General features: G+C 39.2%; 1 long non-coding RNA gene across 1 annotated transcript; it reads left to right on the top strand.

Annotated features, from left to right (window-relative positions):
- The first annotated feature begins 2367 nt into the window (after positions 1-2367).
- LOC117782647 lies at positions 2368-2732 on the top strand. The gene is made up of 2 exons (XR_004617306.1): positions 2368-2539; positions 2599-2732. It is a non-coding gene; the product is annotated as an uncharacterized LOC117782647 (long non-coding RNA).
- The last annotated feature ends 14230 nt before the right edge of the window (positions 2733-16962 follow it).

Raw genomic sequence — 16962 nt, forward strand, 5'->3', positions numbered from 1 at the left:
TTGATTCGAAACTGTGGCCTGGGATAGTAAATATCCTTTAGTGGTCACAAAAAACACAAAGTTAATTTTACGTTTAAATAAGCACAATCAATTTTGTTTTAGCCTAGGATATTAGTTATCTTTTAGTGGATAAACTTGATTTATTGTAACTTATTTACGCACATAAGTTCTTTAGCGGATGTGTATTAAATTAGTTTCACTTTATTAAAGTTCAACGTTATTTGACTTGGGATATCGCGAATCCTTTAATAGTCTATTCAGTTGATTAATTTTGCAAAAATTTTGCCGCGTTGACAATACTGACCCTTAGTGAGCTAGCGGATGTTTATGTTAACATTAGTTTCGTGGGAGCACTTGAAATGTTATTTTCACTGGCCCTCTATTCTTATTGATATCTTTTTCTTTGATACGGGAATGTGCTTAGGCATACATAAGTAAGGTGTCGTACTAAATAATATAAGTGGGTATGTGTAGTGGATATGTCACTATATATATGCATATATATACCAGGACTTGTCATTTGGGGTTACCCGAAGAAAGAGGGGAGTGTGAGGAACAACTATGTGTTCCCCACAGCAATTTCACATTTTCAGCGACGCCTCTGTTATACCCCTTTTCAGCGACGCCTCTGTCATGCAGGCGAGCAGAAGTCCCGTTGCCTACGGCGGCCCAGAGTATAAAAGGACGCGCAACAGCGCATGCGACACACTTCGAGTGGAGCAAGCAAACAAGTAACACCGATCGGTCCTTGCAATAGCAGGACAAAACATCAGGCCTTGTTGACACAGGACGCTCTGTAGCAGGATATAGTCTTTGCTGTCGCAGGACGCATCATAGATAACTTTGCAGTAGCAAGTTATTATCCTTGTTGACACAGGACGCTCTGTAGCAGGATATAGTCTTTGCTGTCGCAGGACGCATCATAGATAACTTTGCAGTAGCAGGTTATTATCCTTGTTGGCATAGGAATCATCGTAGATATCCTTGCTGTAGCAGGATATAGTTCCTTCCGAAGCGGAACCAGAAAAGATATCCTCGCTGTCGCAGGATCCAGTTATTGTAATAGTAGCATTAGTATCCTAGAGCCTTGCTGTCGCTGGAGTAAATTAAGAGAGCATTGCTGTCGCAGGAGTAAATTAAGAGAGCCTAGCTGTCGAAGGACGTGTCGCTATTAAACATATACCATTTACTATTGAATATCGATCTGCCTTCTTATTTATTCGCAAGTGCTGCATAATATAAATTTGTTGCATGAACTCTTATTGCCGACCGAGTTAGCCCGGTTAAGCCTTAAGGATCGATACAGCTTTCTCGCAACGCAAGTAATTCGTCTTTCGCTTCGTCTTCGTCTTCATCTTCGTCTCAGCTCGCACTCTGTTTGCAGCCTTAGAGAATTTATTACCAAAGAGTCCTTTGGTAGTGGGATAGTGGCCAAATGTGGCGAAGTTTTTTTTTCTTCCACTTAAGTTAAAAAATACCCAAATTTTAGTGCTATTTTGAAACACCGCTGGGATAAAAAGTAAACAAGTGAAGAAACAAATTTCGGTTGCATGAAAAAATGATTTAAATATTGTCCCCACCCCCTTCTGTCAAACTGTGCGGCGCTCTGCTTTGAGTCGCCGCCTGCTGATAGTTCTAGACCGAAGGTCGGGGTTCACGCCATGTGGGGGGCGTGGGCAACAATTGATCAAATATGACCGCCTCACATTTTCAAATTGTTAACAACATAATACGGGCCTTAAAGTGTTAATAATACTTCCCAATGCAATTTGGCCACCCGAAACAATTGAAGTAAAATTGTAAATTTTTTCACACAATAAATTGTGTTCGGCTTGCAATTTTCGAATTGCCTTCTTATGTATGTATGTATTTACATACCCAAAAATGGTGATATATATATATACACATGTATATGTGTATGTATACATGCATATATGGAAAAAAAACCCAGAGAGAGAAACTGCAATCCTGGGCGCAAGTTGCCCAATCAGTCGGTCGAAAAGGGCACGAGGGGAGAGGAGAGACACGAGACCGAAGGAAAACGAAGGGTAAACCGAATATCGTGCCGGCACGGCGACTATAATAGGGCGACCGCCCACGCAGCTTTATATTGAAAAACAAGCGACAGGATGAGTAACACCGCCCGAAAACCCACAAGGCTGTCGGCCATCGTGTCGCTAATAAACGATTGCCCTTAAATATTGAATATCCATCTGCCTTCTTATTTATTCGCAAGTGCTGCATAATATAAATCTGTTCCGCTAACTCATAGCGTTGACCGAGTTAGCCCGGTGAAGCCTTTAAGGATCGTTACAAATCAATTCGCAGCTATGTTACGAACTGCTTTTCTTCTCGGTGGGCCGCGCCGGCTGGCATATCGGTTCTCAGGGTAGAGTCCCATCCCTGGCCCGCAGTCCGAACAATCGATTACACCATCGATACACAAACAGCTGTGGCGAACGGAACTACACAACACTACAACAAAAGACGACGGAAATCCACAACATAAACAACAAAACCTGCAATAAACTACAAAACGGTAAGTAAACAAACAAACATTCACAAAACCTAACACTGATCCACCTCTCGTCCAAAGAGGATCCCGGTTCCGGACCCAGGCGTACCCGCCCTGCCTGAGATGACACCACTCCGTCATCTCCCTCATGTTGGCCACCGAATGGACCTACTTCATCCTGTGTTGGCCATCGTGTTTCTCCCTCCCCCTACAGCAATAATTACTCGGACATTTTTATCATAAGGTAAGTATTATATTATTCTTCACGAGATTCTTCTCCATAATTAACATCGTATCTTAATATATATTTACAGGTATGTTTTTGATATTATCAACAAACCGACAGACGAGGAACGAAAATGGAACATGTAACTTGAAAATAACGCCAACGTATGATTTCTGCAACATGTTGTTGCAGCGAAGACACAACAAATATAATATATATATTTAAACGTAAGTATTACGATGGAATGTAAATGTGATGATACTCGTATGTGTAAATCGCTTAAAAGTACCTTGCCTACTTAAAGAGCTCTCTGGGTGGTGAAGGGGCGATATTTAGGTGTATTAATTGTTTCATCAAAATTGTGAATACGTGTATGTATATCTATATATATATATGTATATATCTCGTGCATATGTAAATGAATATTTTTCTGTTTATGTGTGTTATTGTAATTGTTTGCATTCTTGTTCCTATTCTGTTTGTTTTGTTTCTTTACTTTAATTAATATTTTTATACCCTGAGCCCATTGAAAATGGGCAAAAAAGGGTATAATGTGTTTGGCAGAATGTATGTAACAGGCAGAAGGAGGGGTGGCAGACCCCATAAAGTATATATATTCTTGATCAGGATCAACAGCCAGTCGATCTAGCCCTGTCCGTCTGTCCGTCTGTCTGTCCGTCTGTTTGAACGCGTCGATCTCAGAGACTGTAAGTGCTAGAGACTTCAAATTTGGAATGCAGGTTTGTGAATACCATACGCAGGTCAAGTTTGTTTCCAATTTTGATGCCACGCCCCTTCGCCACAAATTGAAAAAAAAAACGATTTACAGGCGCAATTTTTGACATAGCACTCCCTAACTGAACAATCAGTTGAGAAGTATGCGTATTAAACGACCCTGAAAATTTCAAAGCGATTGACCCATAAATAAAAAAGTTATTTCGAATTTAGATTTAGTTGAATAATTACATTTGGATGGCAAATCAAACGTGCGAGCGAGACAGCATGCTCACGTTTGTATGCAAGGCGCACAAACACAGTAAGAAATAGTACCAATTTTCTTTTGGGCTTGATTTCAAGTACTATATGACCTAGAGACTTCAAATTTGTTATGTAGGTTCCTGGATACCATACTCAGGTCAAGTTTGTAACCAATTTTAGTGCCACGCCCCTTCGCCCACAAATTGCACAAAACGATTTACAGGCGCAATTTTTGACATAGCACTCCCTAACTGAACAATCAGTTGAGAAGTATGCGTATTAAACGACCCTGAAAATTTCAAAGCGATTGACCCATAAATAAAGAAGTTATTTCGGAGTTTACATTTATTTCAATAATTACATTTGCATGGCAAATCAAACGTGCGAGCGAGACAGCATGTTCACGTTTGTATGCAAGGCGCGCCCAAAGACAAAACGAATTAGTACCCATTTTTTTTTGGTACCAAATAAGAATTGCGATAAGCAAAAAATTATTACCGATATCATGTAATGAAAATGTTAATGTATAATTTATGTATATACAAATATACATTTGATTGAAATATAATTGTGTTAATATATAAATATGTATTTTTGCATGGCAAAATCAGCAGAAGCTGATAGCTATGTATGCATGAAATTGCATGAGAGAAATAGCGATCATTTTGCAGCACTACTCTTGCATCTTTGCCGAGCACTGAAAGCTGCAAAATAATAATTTTAATTATTAATATTTTCGATTCTTACACATATATATAATAAGTATCTGCTTATTATCGTTGTAAAAAAAAACTTAGCATTTTCCGCTTTAAGAACTTATAAAATTAGACATTGCCTTTATTTCAAATTTCGTGCGCACTGCAGCAGATTTTGGCAGGCTTGAATTTGTTGCGTAAGTGGGAGAGTGAGAGAGGAAAATGGGTGCTGCCAGATTGCAGGCTGAGCAAAGTTGTAGTTTGTGCTACTCTTGACACGCTACATCGATTAAGATTAGATTATGACTTGAGTTTCAATTTCTAATTAATTTTAAACAAGTTTAATATAACAAACTTTAATATAATACATTTATTTGCCGAGCACTGAAAGCTGCAAAATAATAATTTTAATTATTAATATTTTCGATTCCTTACACATATATATAATAAGTATCTGCTTATTATCGTTGTAATATTAATAAATGTATTATATTAAAGTTTGTTATATTAAACTTATTTAAAATTAATTAGAAATTGATAAATTGGTAAATCGCAAGTCAAATCGTAATCGAGTGGTGTATTAGTTCAGTGAGGCATTAATAACGTAGTCTGGGTGATAAGCACAGTGACTTCAGAAACCGAAAGTTGTTCATAGTTTCTGTGTAATTTTTTGATACCTGCGCCCATTGAAATGGTAACAATCAACTTTTATAAAAGAGTACATGGGCTCAGGGTATCCTACTGTCGAGGTGCTCGACTGTAGCCGCACCTCACCGCGAGCGAAGCGAGCCGGTAGGCGAAGCGAGCAGGGCGGAGCCCCTTGTTAAATTAACTTTTATTTACATTTTTTTTTCTTTGTTTTCTTCCTTTTACTTTACTTTAATTTTAATTATTAATTAATTTAATTATATTATTATTTAATTTTATATAAGTTTTAATATAAGTATTTTTGCGTTTTAATTTTATAATTTCCTTTAATGTTCAAATTGTATGTTTTTATGTACGACGTTCTTAAAATTTTCTTTAATTAGGCGAAATGCTCTAATAAATCTTATTAATTTTTAAATAAAAAGAACAGCCGCATTGAATTTTTTTGAACGGCACAGGGGCAGAAAAGGTTTGTATATTGCAGCTCTTCAACTTCAAAATCTTGCCAAACATGTGGTGGAGCAATCGGAACTCACTTGTACGATGTGACAACGGCTGCTCCCTGCGGTTCTCTCGGACGAATTGATGTCAGAGATCCCCAACGACGACTAGAGTTTCCCCTCCGGGTTGAAAAGGTCACAAAAATGAGCAGGTCTTGCGTTTTGGACGTCACACGTCACAAAGGTTTTGCAGCGGCACGAAATTTGTTGGTCTGACCACGAACAGCTTTAGGGCAGCACAAGCGGAGCACAATGTCGGTCGAAGCGCCAAACGTCGTCTGACACGGCACAATTCCCGACACAGCCCAAGTTCGGTCGGAGCACCCAGCGTGCACAAATGTGTTGGCTGTAACACCAAATGAGGTACACACGCTGGTCCGGCACAAGGCACGACTCTCCTCAAAAATCGGTGTGCCTGTGGAAGGCAACCGCTCCTCTTCGCCGATCAAATCGAACTCCTCACAACGTGGTTTTTTCAGAAAAACTTCCTCTTCTTTTTTTCTTTTCTTTTGCTTCCTCAAAAAAAACGGTTGTTGCAACAACAAATGCAATCCCTCCTTTTGGTCGAGATTTAAGGGTCGCCACCCCACCGTACATTAATTCAACCGCCAAAAACTATCGATAGCCGGCTATTTAAATAAATAACAAAATATATCGACAGCGCCGATAATTAAGGAAATACAAATAACAATAAACATCGAGCTGGCACAAACGATAAAACATGAACATAACAGCTACATAAGCCGTCCCAACTGAAAAAGGAAATCCATGTAATCAAAGATCCCAAAAAAAAACCTCTAAACGAGGTAAAAGTCTAGACGAAAGTATTTAGACCCAAATTTCTGATATCCATTTTGACGAACAAAATTCAGTTTAATCCTAAAAATTTTAAATAAAAATATAAATTATAAAAAAAACGAAAATTGGCATTGTGCACTGTGAGCAAAAAGGGTGAGCTTTTTTTGTACATAAAAATTACTGTTTGCGCAGTGCCGAATGCCAATTTTCGTTTTTTATATTAATTTATATTTATTTAAAATTTTTAGATTAAACTGAATTTTGTTCTGTCACAAAATTGATATCAGAAATTTTGGGTCTAGAAATTGCTTTCGTACTAGACTTTACCTTTAGAGGTTTTTTGTAGGATATCAAATTTTTGCAATTGCTTTTGCTTTAGACATTGTAACTTTATCATTAATGCAGGCAAATAGTAAAATATAAAAATTTAGTTGTTGAACATATTTCATATTTAAAAAAATTTTTTCTTTAATTATAAAGAAAACTAGGGGCCTGCCCTGCTGCTCGCTTTGCTCGCGCTGCTACAGCACATACTATACGGAGACCTCGTACTTACTATGAAAAAAAAGTTTTTCATACTAAGACTTGATTTCACCCGATCGGTCCTATGACAGCTATATGATATAGTGGTTCCGATTAGAACCAACTTTGTTCAGGATATATAAGTCTTAAATAAATGCACATTCTATTAGTTTGGTTACGATATCTAGTAAAACAAAAAAGTTTTTCATACTAAGACTTAATATTGGATCGATCGGTCCTATGACAGCTATATGATATAGTGGTCCGATTTGAACCAACTTTGGTCAGGATATATAAAACCATGTTAAATGCATATTGTATTAGTTTGGTTAAGATTTCTCATTAAACAAAAAGTTTTCATACTAAAACCTAATTTTGACCCGATCGGTCCTATGACAGCTATATGATATAGTGGTCCGATTTGAACCAACTTTGGTCAGAATATATAAAACCAAGTTAAATGCATATTGTATCATTTTGGTTGAGATATCTCATAAAACCAAAAGTTTTCGTACTAAAACGTGATTTTCGACCGATAGAAAAATGTATTTATTCACTTAACAGGTAATATCTTCCAAACCCTCAACCAAAATTTATGTTTCATATACCAAAAAACGCGAAATTGTACGTATTACAACATATTAAAATTTAACAAATCGTTAGAGCCGTTTTGTCAGAAATCGCAAAATGTAAGCTAAAAAACTTTATTTCACCTGTAAAATGTTACCTGAGTACTTTAGAAAAAGTTTAAAGGTACGCCTAAAAGCCCTCAAACACACCTTTCTAATGATATATAGAACATATCTGTAGCTTCTATGGTTTGGAAACTGTTGAGGTTCAATTTTAGCGGATTTAGCGTTTTCCCGCTAAACTAAGGGAAATTGAAAAGTCGTAGAACAAACATTTCTAGATTTTCGAAAAGGAATCAATCCCCATCATTACATTTAAGCTTCTTAGCGCTTTGATGCAAACAGACAAACAGACAAACAGACAAACAAACTGACTTTTCATTTCATTTTGAGAAGTCCACTAAAATTTTCAAATTTATTTATCTTTTGAACCAGTTATCGGATTTGGGTGATTGAGGTATCAATCGACGCGTATTTTTAAGTAGAATTTTAAAAAATTTACAAAAAAGCCCAACGGCCCTATAAGCTGCAATTATCAAAATTTTTCCTCCCACTTACACCCCGTATCTCATGACCCAGGTTGGTTAGAAAAGTTTTAGTACGCCATTTTGTAAGTTAGAACTAAACCTGTCGATCGGTATATAACTCGATCTGATCGGACAGTCGTAGCAAATTTTCCAACTTATGTATATATAGTTAGTCGCCTTTCGCACCTCTTCGTGCTGCTTTCGTCACTAACGCGAACTGCCGTCCGCAGTGAAAGGCTACCAGCCAAACAAAGACTTCCAGGAGAATCGACGGGTACAGAGCTGAAGGAAATATATAACTTAATGGAAGCTCAAGCCATGATAATGCATAATCGATAATACATGCCGAGATTCCGTTATTCAACCAGGAATCTGCAACTGTCTACCGACTAGTCCCGATTCCAATTGTCAAACACAAAAGGACAGTCATAGTTCAAATAAAGGCTGAATATCTAGTTTATAACTTCAACCAGGATAATTAACATCTACTATGCACGGAAAATTGGCCCTGGAAGAGCGCAACCGATAATGCATGCGAAGTATCAACGTTAAAAATTTCAACAAATTGCAACGGAAGATTTGTGGACACAACTACAACCCCGAAACACATGACATAGTTCAGGAATGGACCTGTGGAACTCAGCACAACAAAATGAAACACATCGCATAACAAGTCATTTTGCGACTAGAAGAAGGATGTACAGCCCGCCAGGAAAAACATCTACTAACCGCATCTCAAGAAATTATAACAGAGGATGACGTGGAATATCTGGCAGCACCTTTAATTAAATTAGCAAATAACATCCCACTAACTCAAATAAGACCACTAGCAAATAAGTTGATAAACAAATACAGAAGAAATTCATAAAATTAAGACATTAATAGAAGAACAAAAAGCTAAGAAACATAGAATTTTACAATGTAACTGGACACACATCTTAAACACTGATAATTATTGGAATTATAGTTGTAGGTATAATATATGTAATAGGGAAATGTAAAACAGATAAGCAAAAAATTAATTTAGATTTCGAGACTACTAATAAAGGCCCCCCGCAAAATGTTCATAAATGAACACACGGTTTGAACAGCGGGATGCGTGACAGATCTGGGACACAAACCACTTGAAAGGTTAACTCACTCTAAATAATAGATTAGATAACATAGAACAATAAGTAGAAAAGAGTCAAACATACTCTAACATCATGTCAACTATATCCTAATAATCACTGCGGACGGTAGTTCGCGCTAGTGATGAAAGCAGCACGAAGGGTGCGAAAAGCGACTAGTAATATATACAGCTAATTTGAAAAATGTGCTATGATTGTCCGATCAGATCGAAAGGTTTAGTCCTAACTTACAAAATGGCATACTAAAACTTCTTCTAACTCACCTGAGTCATGAGATACGGGGGTGTAAATAAGAGGGAAAAAATTTCAATGATTGCAGCTAATGGGGCCTTTTGGTAAAATTTTTAATTTTAATTAAAAATACGCGTCGATTGATACCTCAATCACCCAAATCCGACTTTCTACGACTTTTTGAAGAAACCGCTCACGCTTAAATTGAAACCTCAATTCTAAAGTACTCAGGTAACATTTTACAGGTGAAATAAAGTTGTTTAGCTTCTATTTTGGCGATTTCTGACAAAACGGCTCTAACGATTTTTATTAAATTTTAGTAAGTTGTAGTACGTACAATTTTGCGTTTTTTAGTATATGAAACATAAGTTTTGGCTGAGGGGCTTGAAAGATATTACCTGTTAACTGAATATATAAATTTTTCTATCGGTCGAAAATCACGTTTTAATACGGAAAACTTTTTAGTTTTATGAGATATCTCAACCAAACTGATACAATATGCATTGAACTTGGTTTTATATATCCTGACTAAAGTTGGCTCAAATCGGACCACTAAATCATATAGCTGTTATAGGACCGATCGGATCAAAATTATGTTTTAGTATAAAACATTTTTTGTTTCATGAAATATTTTAACCAATTTCATATAATATACATTTAAGTTAGTTTGATACATCCTCACCGAAGTTGGTTCATGTCGGACCACTACATCATATAGCTGTAATGGGACCAATCAGGCGAAAATCAAGTTTTACTATGAAGAACTTTTTTGACTTTTAGACTTTTACCTCGTGTAGATGTTTTTTTTGTGGGATACATAAGATCACATAGATTCGATGACGTTGTGACTAACAACGCGACAAAGTACAAGTACAGATTTGCATGCACCCCTCCTGATGCGCTCCGCCTTTCTCAGGTCACATATGACCGATGCTGCAAAAGCTTCGGCTGCTTGCCATTTTGATGCAGACTCCAACATCTTGGCCGGTGTTATGCGAATCTAGGGCACTTGAACACCACATGCTTGGCATCTTCCACAGTGCCGCGACTACACGATGGAAACTCGTCAGAAGCGTCGTGTCCGAAACGTTTTAAGTAACTTCTGAAGCACCCATGACCTGATAGAATCTGGGTGATATAGAAGTTAACCTCTCCGTGTTGCCGGTTGAGCCAGGCTGCGAGATTGGGGATTTAACGGTGGGTCCAGCGGCCTTTCCGAGAGCAGTCCCAACAGGTGACGGCGTTGTTGCTTGGGTCCACGAGAATTGAGCATAATCCGAGAGAGTGCTCGATATGATTCGGAAGCCTTTGTATGAATGTAATCCTAGTGCTCCCGGAAAGACAACCTTGTGTCTAGCATAACTCCAAGGTATTTAATGGATATCTGTGCAGTCTCCACCTTTTTTCGACTGCTAATGAGGACAGCTTCAGTTTAATAGGCTGCTAACTGTAGTCCTGCAGAAGTTAGCCATCGTTGGACACGTGCTATGCAAGAGTTACACGTCTCTTCAGTCGTTCGGAGTTCTTTACCAACCACTACTATTGCAACGTCATCAGCGAATCCGACGATATGTGAGCCAAGAGGGAGTGCCACCTGCAAAACTCCATCATACATTGCGTTCCATAAAAGGGGCCCCAAGACAGACCCCTGGGGCACTCCAGCTGATACACAGAGTGTTTTAACTCCATCAATTGTTGAATATTGTAGCACTCGTCCTTGGAAGTAGCTCTTTACTATTTCCAGGAGATATACTGGGACAGAGTAGTCAGACAACGACTGCACTAGTCTATCCCATCTGGCAGAGTTAAAGGCGTTCTTCACGTCTATCGTGGCGACTAATAACTACTTCTTTATTCCTCCCTGCCATCTTGAGCCTTTTATGGCCTTCGATGCAATAGTGGTCACCTTACTGATTGCGTCGATGAGGAGCTCGCTTTCCTAAAGCCGTATTGGTTTGGGAACAACCCTCCTCCTTCGGTGATAGCCACTTCCACTTCTCCAGTACCTTCCCCAGCGTACTTAGAAGGCAGATGGGCCTGTAGGACGATGGGTCGTCCAGTGGCTTTCCCGGCTTTGGGAGTAGCACCAGCGACTGTAACTTCCATATTGAAGGAAAAGTTTTCTCCGCAACACACGAGTTGAATACCTGCACAAAGGCGTCGGGTTGCAGGAAGACGGCTAGTTTAATTGCCCGATTCGGTATACCATCCGGGCCTGGAGCTTTGTTGGGCTTAATGGTCCTGGCGACAGTCAATAGTTCACTCATCGTGACCGCTTTTATGACGGCTGTTATGTCCTGGTTTGGCGCAGCTACTTCTACGAGCTGATGAAAAGGTATGGTCGGGAATAACGATCAGCTTAAGTTCGGTAGCATTTCTACGCCTTCCAGCGTAGATGGCGACGGTCTTGTAGACCTTACTTACTATTAAAAAATATTCTCTTTTGCTGGCTCGAATTTTGAACTTGAGCAGTCTTTTGGCCGTCTTGTATTCAGCTTGCCTGGCGTTGAAGCCATGCCTACCCCGGGCTCGTTGGTAGCGCCTTCTTGCATGAAGGAAAGCACGTCGGGCATCTGCAATGCGCTCATTGTATAATGTAGGTTCGTGGTGTCGTCTGTAGGCTTTTCGTCTCGGCATACTTATGTCGCAAGTTTGGGTAAGGATGTTTGACATTTGGCGTGCCCTGCTATCAGCATTGCCAACCGTGCTGATTGTTTGGAATGCTGCGGAAAAGGTCTGCATGTTGAATAGTTCAACGCGGTATGCTTTTACATATGACAATCCATTCTCCATTGACCGTGCGCAGTCGCCAAAAGTGAACAAATAGTCAAGTGGTCGCTCGTTGTATAAGCCTGGCTTATCTTCCAGTTCGCGCCTACAGAGATGGACGGGCTAGCGAAAGTGAGGTCGACGATCGATCCGATTCCAGCTCTGCTGAATGTGTTGTGAGAGCCAGAGTTTAGCAGAATTAGATCAAGCGACGCTAACGTTTCGAGAAGGGCTCGACCCCTCGAGCTTGTCACCAGACTGCCCCACTCCGTTGCCCACGCATTAAAGTCACCTGCAATAAATAGTCCAGGTCGTCCTCTTGCGTCGTCAACCAGCTCATCTAGGACAGATACGAAGGCAGTCAACTGCAAGCTAAGAGCCAGGTTACAGCTGTAGAGCCATTTATCAGCCACTCTTGCGCGCACTAAACCGTTAAATGGCTTTGTGTCGGCCAGAAGGGTGGATAGGGCGCCAAACGCCCATATCGCAGCTTTCTTGCTTGTGTCGGTAACCCACGTCCTTGGGCATATGGACTCTAGATGATGCAGCTCGCTGATAACGGCGATGTGTACCTGCAACTCTCTTTTAGTCTGCTCCAAGAGGGCTTGCGCAGCGACGCAGTGGTTGAGGTTGATTTGGAGAAACCTTACCATCTCATTTTACTAACAGCTTCCTTGTACGCTGGGCATCTGAAGCTACCCGCGGCATGATCTGTCAGCTTCTCGCCATTGCGAATGCAAAGCCTGCATTTTGCTGGTTTTACGCAAGCTTTGGCTATGGCCATGAGCCCTGCACTTGAAGCATGCCCTTTAGGTCCTCATCGTTGCGCACTTAGCTGTCATATGTCCATATCCAAGGCATTTATAGCACCGTTTTGGCTGTAGAATTGGCCGAATGCGGCAAACCACCCAACCGATGCGAATTTTCCGCTTATCTACCAACACATTGCTCTTAGCCGCTGGTAGAACCAGTGTCGCCACCTGTTGGCCATCCTTTAGTGCCCTAAGCGATTTGACCGCCTCGCAGTTCAATGTGGAGTCATCCAAAGCAAGCTTAACCGACTCCAGCACCTCCTCTTTGGACACTATATCTCGACCTGCGCTGTTTCCGTCAGCTTGACGACTGCTCGACTGCCTAGGGCCTTGCTTACCGCATCTTTCAGCTCGTCTGAGCTATGCGCAGGTTTTATCCATCTCAATCAAAAGGTCTCCGTTCGTTGCTTTTCGCATGCTTTTGACATTACTACTCAAATGTTTTTTACGTCGGGTCGCTCTTAACCATTTTAAGTATGTCCGAATAACTGCATTCGCCCACACCAGACACAGCTATAGCATCAGATCGAATGCGCTCGCGGGTTTTCTGGCGGCCGCTGACCTTGGTCCACCCTTTGGGCCGGAAGTTGTCTCGTGCATTGCTGGCTTCACGGCTGGTATTTGTGTTACAGCATCCGCCTGAATATGTACATATGTATGTATGTATGTATGTAACTTTGCGCAGGTGCACAATTTAAGAACTTGTTGGAGTAATTTGACTCGGAAACACCTTCTATTGGAATAACAGAAAGGTGGACACAATCTAGATTGGGTGGGCAATGTGGACAAAGTGTGACAGGAGCTGCAAGCAACGGCAGTGGACTGTATGTATGTAGAATTATGTAGATGACTTTGTATGAAGCGTAGTGAACAATTAATATAGTTGATCTATATTAATGAATCAATATTCAACGATAAGAGAAAACCCAAGGGTTTTTTTGATAATGGCGGACAAAATGAACCATGAACATTTATGTATTTGGAGACATAACATAAATTAACTTCAATTCAAATGAAAATTGAACTTATCTGTTGCTACCAAATCGTAGGGGATTCCAGTATATATATCCGGCCTGAAGTACCAAATGTTACGTCGGGGTAGGGCAGATAAATCCAGGTACTGAGTGTCGATAAAACGGCGAGATATGATTTTTCACAACTTCACTTTTATTCACTCTAGCTTGCAAAGGTTTCTTGTTACATATATATGTAAAAAATGACTTTACCGAGTTGATATAGCCATGTGTGTCTGTCAACCTGTCCGTCCGTGAGAGCGCCTAGATCTTAGAGACTATAAGAGAAAGAGATACCAAACTTTCCCCCACAGACTTCTATATTCAAATTTATGCCCCGCCCCCCTCCGCCCACGAAAATCGCGAAAAGCCACCGGGATCTCGACTATAGCCTTTCCGACTAGTTATAGTTAAGAAATAATTTGTCAGCTCTACAACCTCTCCTATCACTATTTCTGAGTTCTGACCTTACTATCGTTGTAAAACTTTCCTGACACTTTCTTTTATTGCCAGCAAATATAGTTGGAAAAGCCAACTCCTCAAAATCGTTATAATCATTTTAATTAGATCGTGCAGATCGTTCTAACAATTCTGTAACTAAGTTGCTACTATCAGGTGATGCTACAAAAGAAACAGCCGTATTCTCTTCTGCTCTATTTTGACTATTGCGTCTATACTGACTTACTCTTCGCGATACACTCAAATTGGCGTCAATGGCCCGATGTCTTGGTAGTACTCGAGCACTACGCCTATCATTTGTATTATTTGCTTGCTCAATAATCCTACGAATACGATTACCTCTAACTACAGCCCTTTGACTTCTATCTCTTTCATTTTCTAAAATTCTTCTATCTAAGTCTTGACGCTGTGAAGCCCGACGATCTCTGTCTTCTTCCCGATCTCTTTCCCTTAATTCTTGGTCCCAATTCTCTAACAGGTGCATCAGCCCGACGAGCAGCATGTGTTAAATTGCAGAGTTGGGTCCATAAGCATTACCATTACTTTTTATATTGCATTAAAAAAGTAGTGCTAATGAAATCACTGCGGACGGCAGTTCGCGTTAGTGACGAAAGCATCACGAAGGGTGCAAAAGGCGACTTACAGTATATACAGCTAAGTTGGAAAGTTGCTACGACTGTCCGATCAGATCGAGTTATATATCGATTGAAAGGTTTAGTCCTAACTTACAAAATGGCATACTAAATTTTTTTTTTTAAGTTCACCTGAGTCATGAGATATGGGTGTAAGTGGAGGGAAAAATGTATATGATCGCAGCTTATGGAGCCTTTGTGGCTTTTGGTAAAATTTATTTTGAAAATTCTTATAAAAAATACGCGTCGATTGATACCTCGATGACCCGAATCGACAACTGGTTCAAAGGATAACTAAATTTTAAATTTTTAGTGGTCATCTTAAAATGAAATAAAAAGTCAGCTTGTTTGTTCGTCTGTTTGTCTGTTAGTATCAAAGCGCTAAAAAAAGGTTAGATGTAATGATAGGGATTTATTCTTTTTCGAAAATCTAGAAATGTTTGTTCTACGACTTTTTGTCATAGGACCAATCGGGCGAAAATCAAGTTCTACTGTGAAAAACTTTTTTGTTTTATGAGACCAAACTAATACCTCGGTTTATATATCCTGACCAAAGTTGGTTCAAATCGGACCACTATTTCATATAGCTGTCATAGGACCGATCGGGTGAAAATTAGGTTCTACTGTGAAAAACTTTTTTGTTTTATGAGACCAAACTAATACCTCGGTTTATTTATCCTGACCAAAGTTGGTTCAAATCGGACCACTCTTTCATATAGCTGTCATAGGACCGATCGGTCCAATATTAAGTCTTAGTATGAAAAACTTTTTTGTTTAACGAGATATCGCAACCAAACCAGAATATGCGTCTAAGTTAGACTTATATATCCTGACCAAAGTTGGTTCTAATCAAACCACTATATCATATAGCTGTAATAGGGCCGATCGGGTAAAATCCAAGTCTTAGTATGAAAAACTTTTTTTTTCATAGTAAGTACGGGGCTCCGACAGTAGAGTATGCTCGGCTGTAGCAACGCGACCAAAGCGAGCAGGGGGCGGAGCCCCTAGTTTTTCTTTATAATTAAAGAAAAAATTTTTTAAATATGAAATACGTTCAACAACTAAATTTTTATATTTTACTATTTGCCTGCATTAATGATAAAGTTACAATGTCAAAATCAAAAGCAATAGCAAAAAAAAAACCTACACGAGGTAAAAGTCTAGTGACGAAAGCAATTTCTAGCCCCAAAATTTCTTATATCCAATTTTGTGACAAACAAAATTCAGTTTAATCTACAAATTTTAAATAAAAATATAAATTAATAAAAAAAAGCGAAAATTGGCATTCGGCACTGCGCAAAAAGTAATTTTTATGTACAAAGAAGCTCACCCTTTTTGCTTTTCGCCTTTCGCACCCTTCGAACTGCCGTCCGCAGTGATATTGCAAGCAGATCAAGTTTGTTTCAGAATTTAGCCACGCCTCCTTTACCGCCTACAAATCGACATAGAAAATTTCATATCCAAATTATAAGAGCAATTTAAAAGGTAGAGATTTAAGATTTTGCATAGATGAAGAGAAGAGTATCCTAGATTTTTGCTGAAAATTTAATTTTGATTGGACAGTAAATAGTCAAGATATTCAAGTAATAGATATTACTGTTTGATTTGATAAGGGAGCGTTGCCAAGTAATTAAGTCTTGAATAACTTGATAACATGAAAATTGAGTTAACATATTATATAACAAATTGGCGTCGGATCAGCTATGGGCTTCTGTGTTTATTTATAAATGTATTATTAAAATTATCAAAGGCTAAAATAAAATTTTTTAATTTTGTAATTGTGTAATAAAAGAAAATATATGGCAGTTTGAGAGGCGAAGTGGATGTGAGCAAGTGTGGCTCAATATGTTAAGCCTCTGTCTCTCAAAATTTTTGGAG

This window comes from Drosophila innubila (assembly GCF_004354385.1).
Source record: "Drosophila innubila isolate TH190305 chromosome 2L unlocalized genomic scaffold, UK_Dinn_1.0 5_B_2L, whole genome shotgun sequence".
NCBI lineage: Eukaryota > Metazoa > Arthropoda > Insecta > Diptera > Drosophilidae > Drosophila > Drosophila innubila.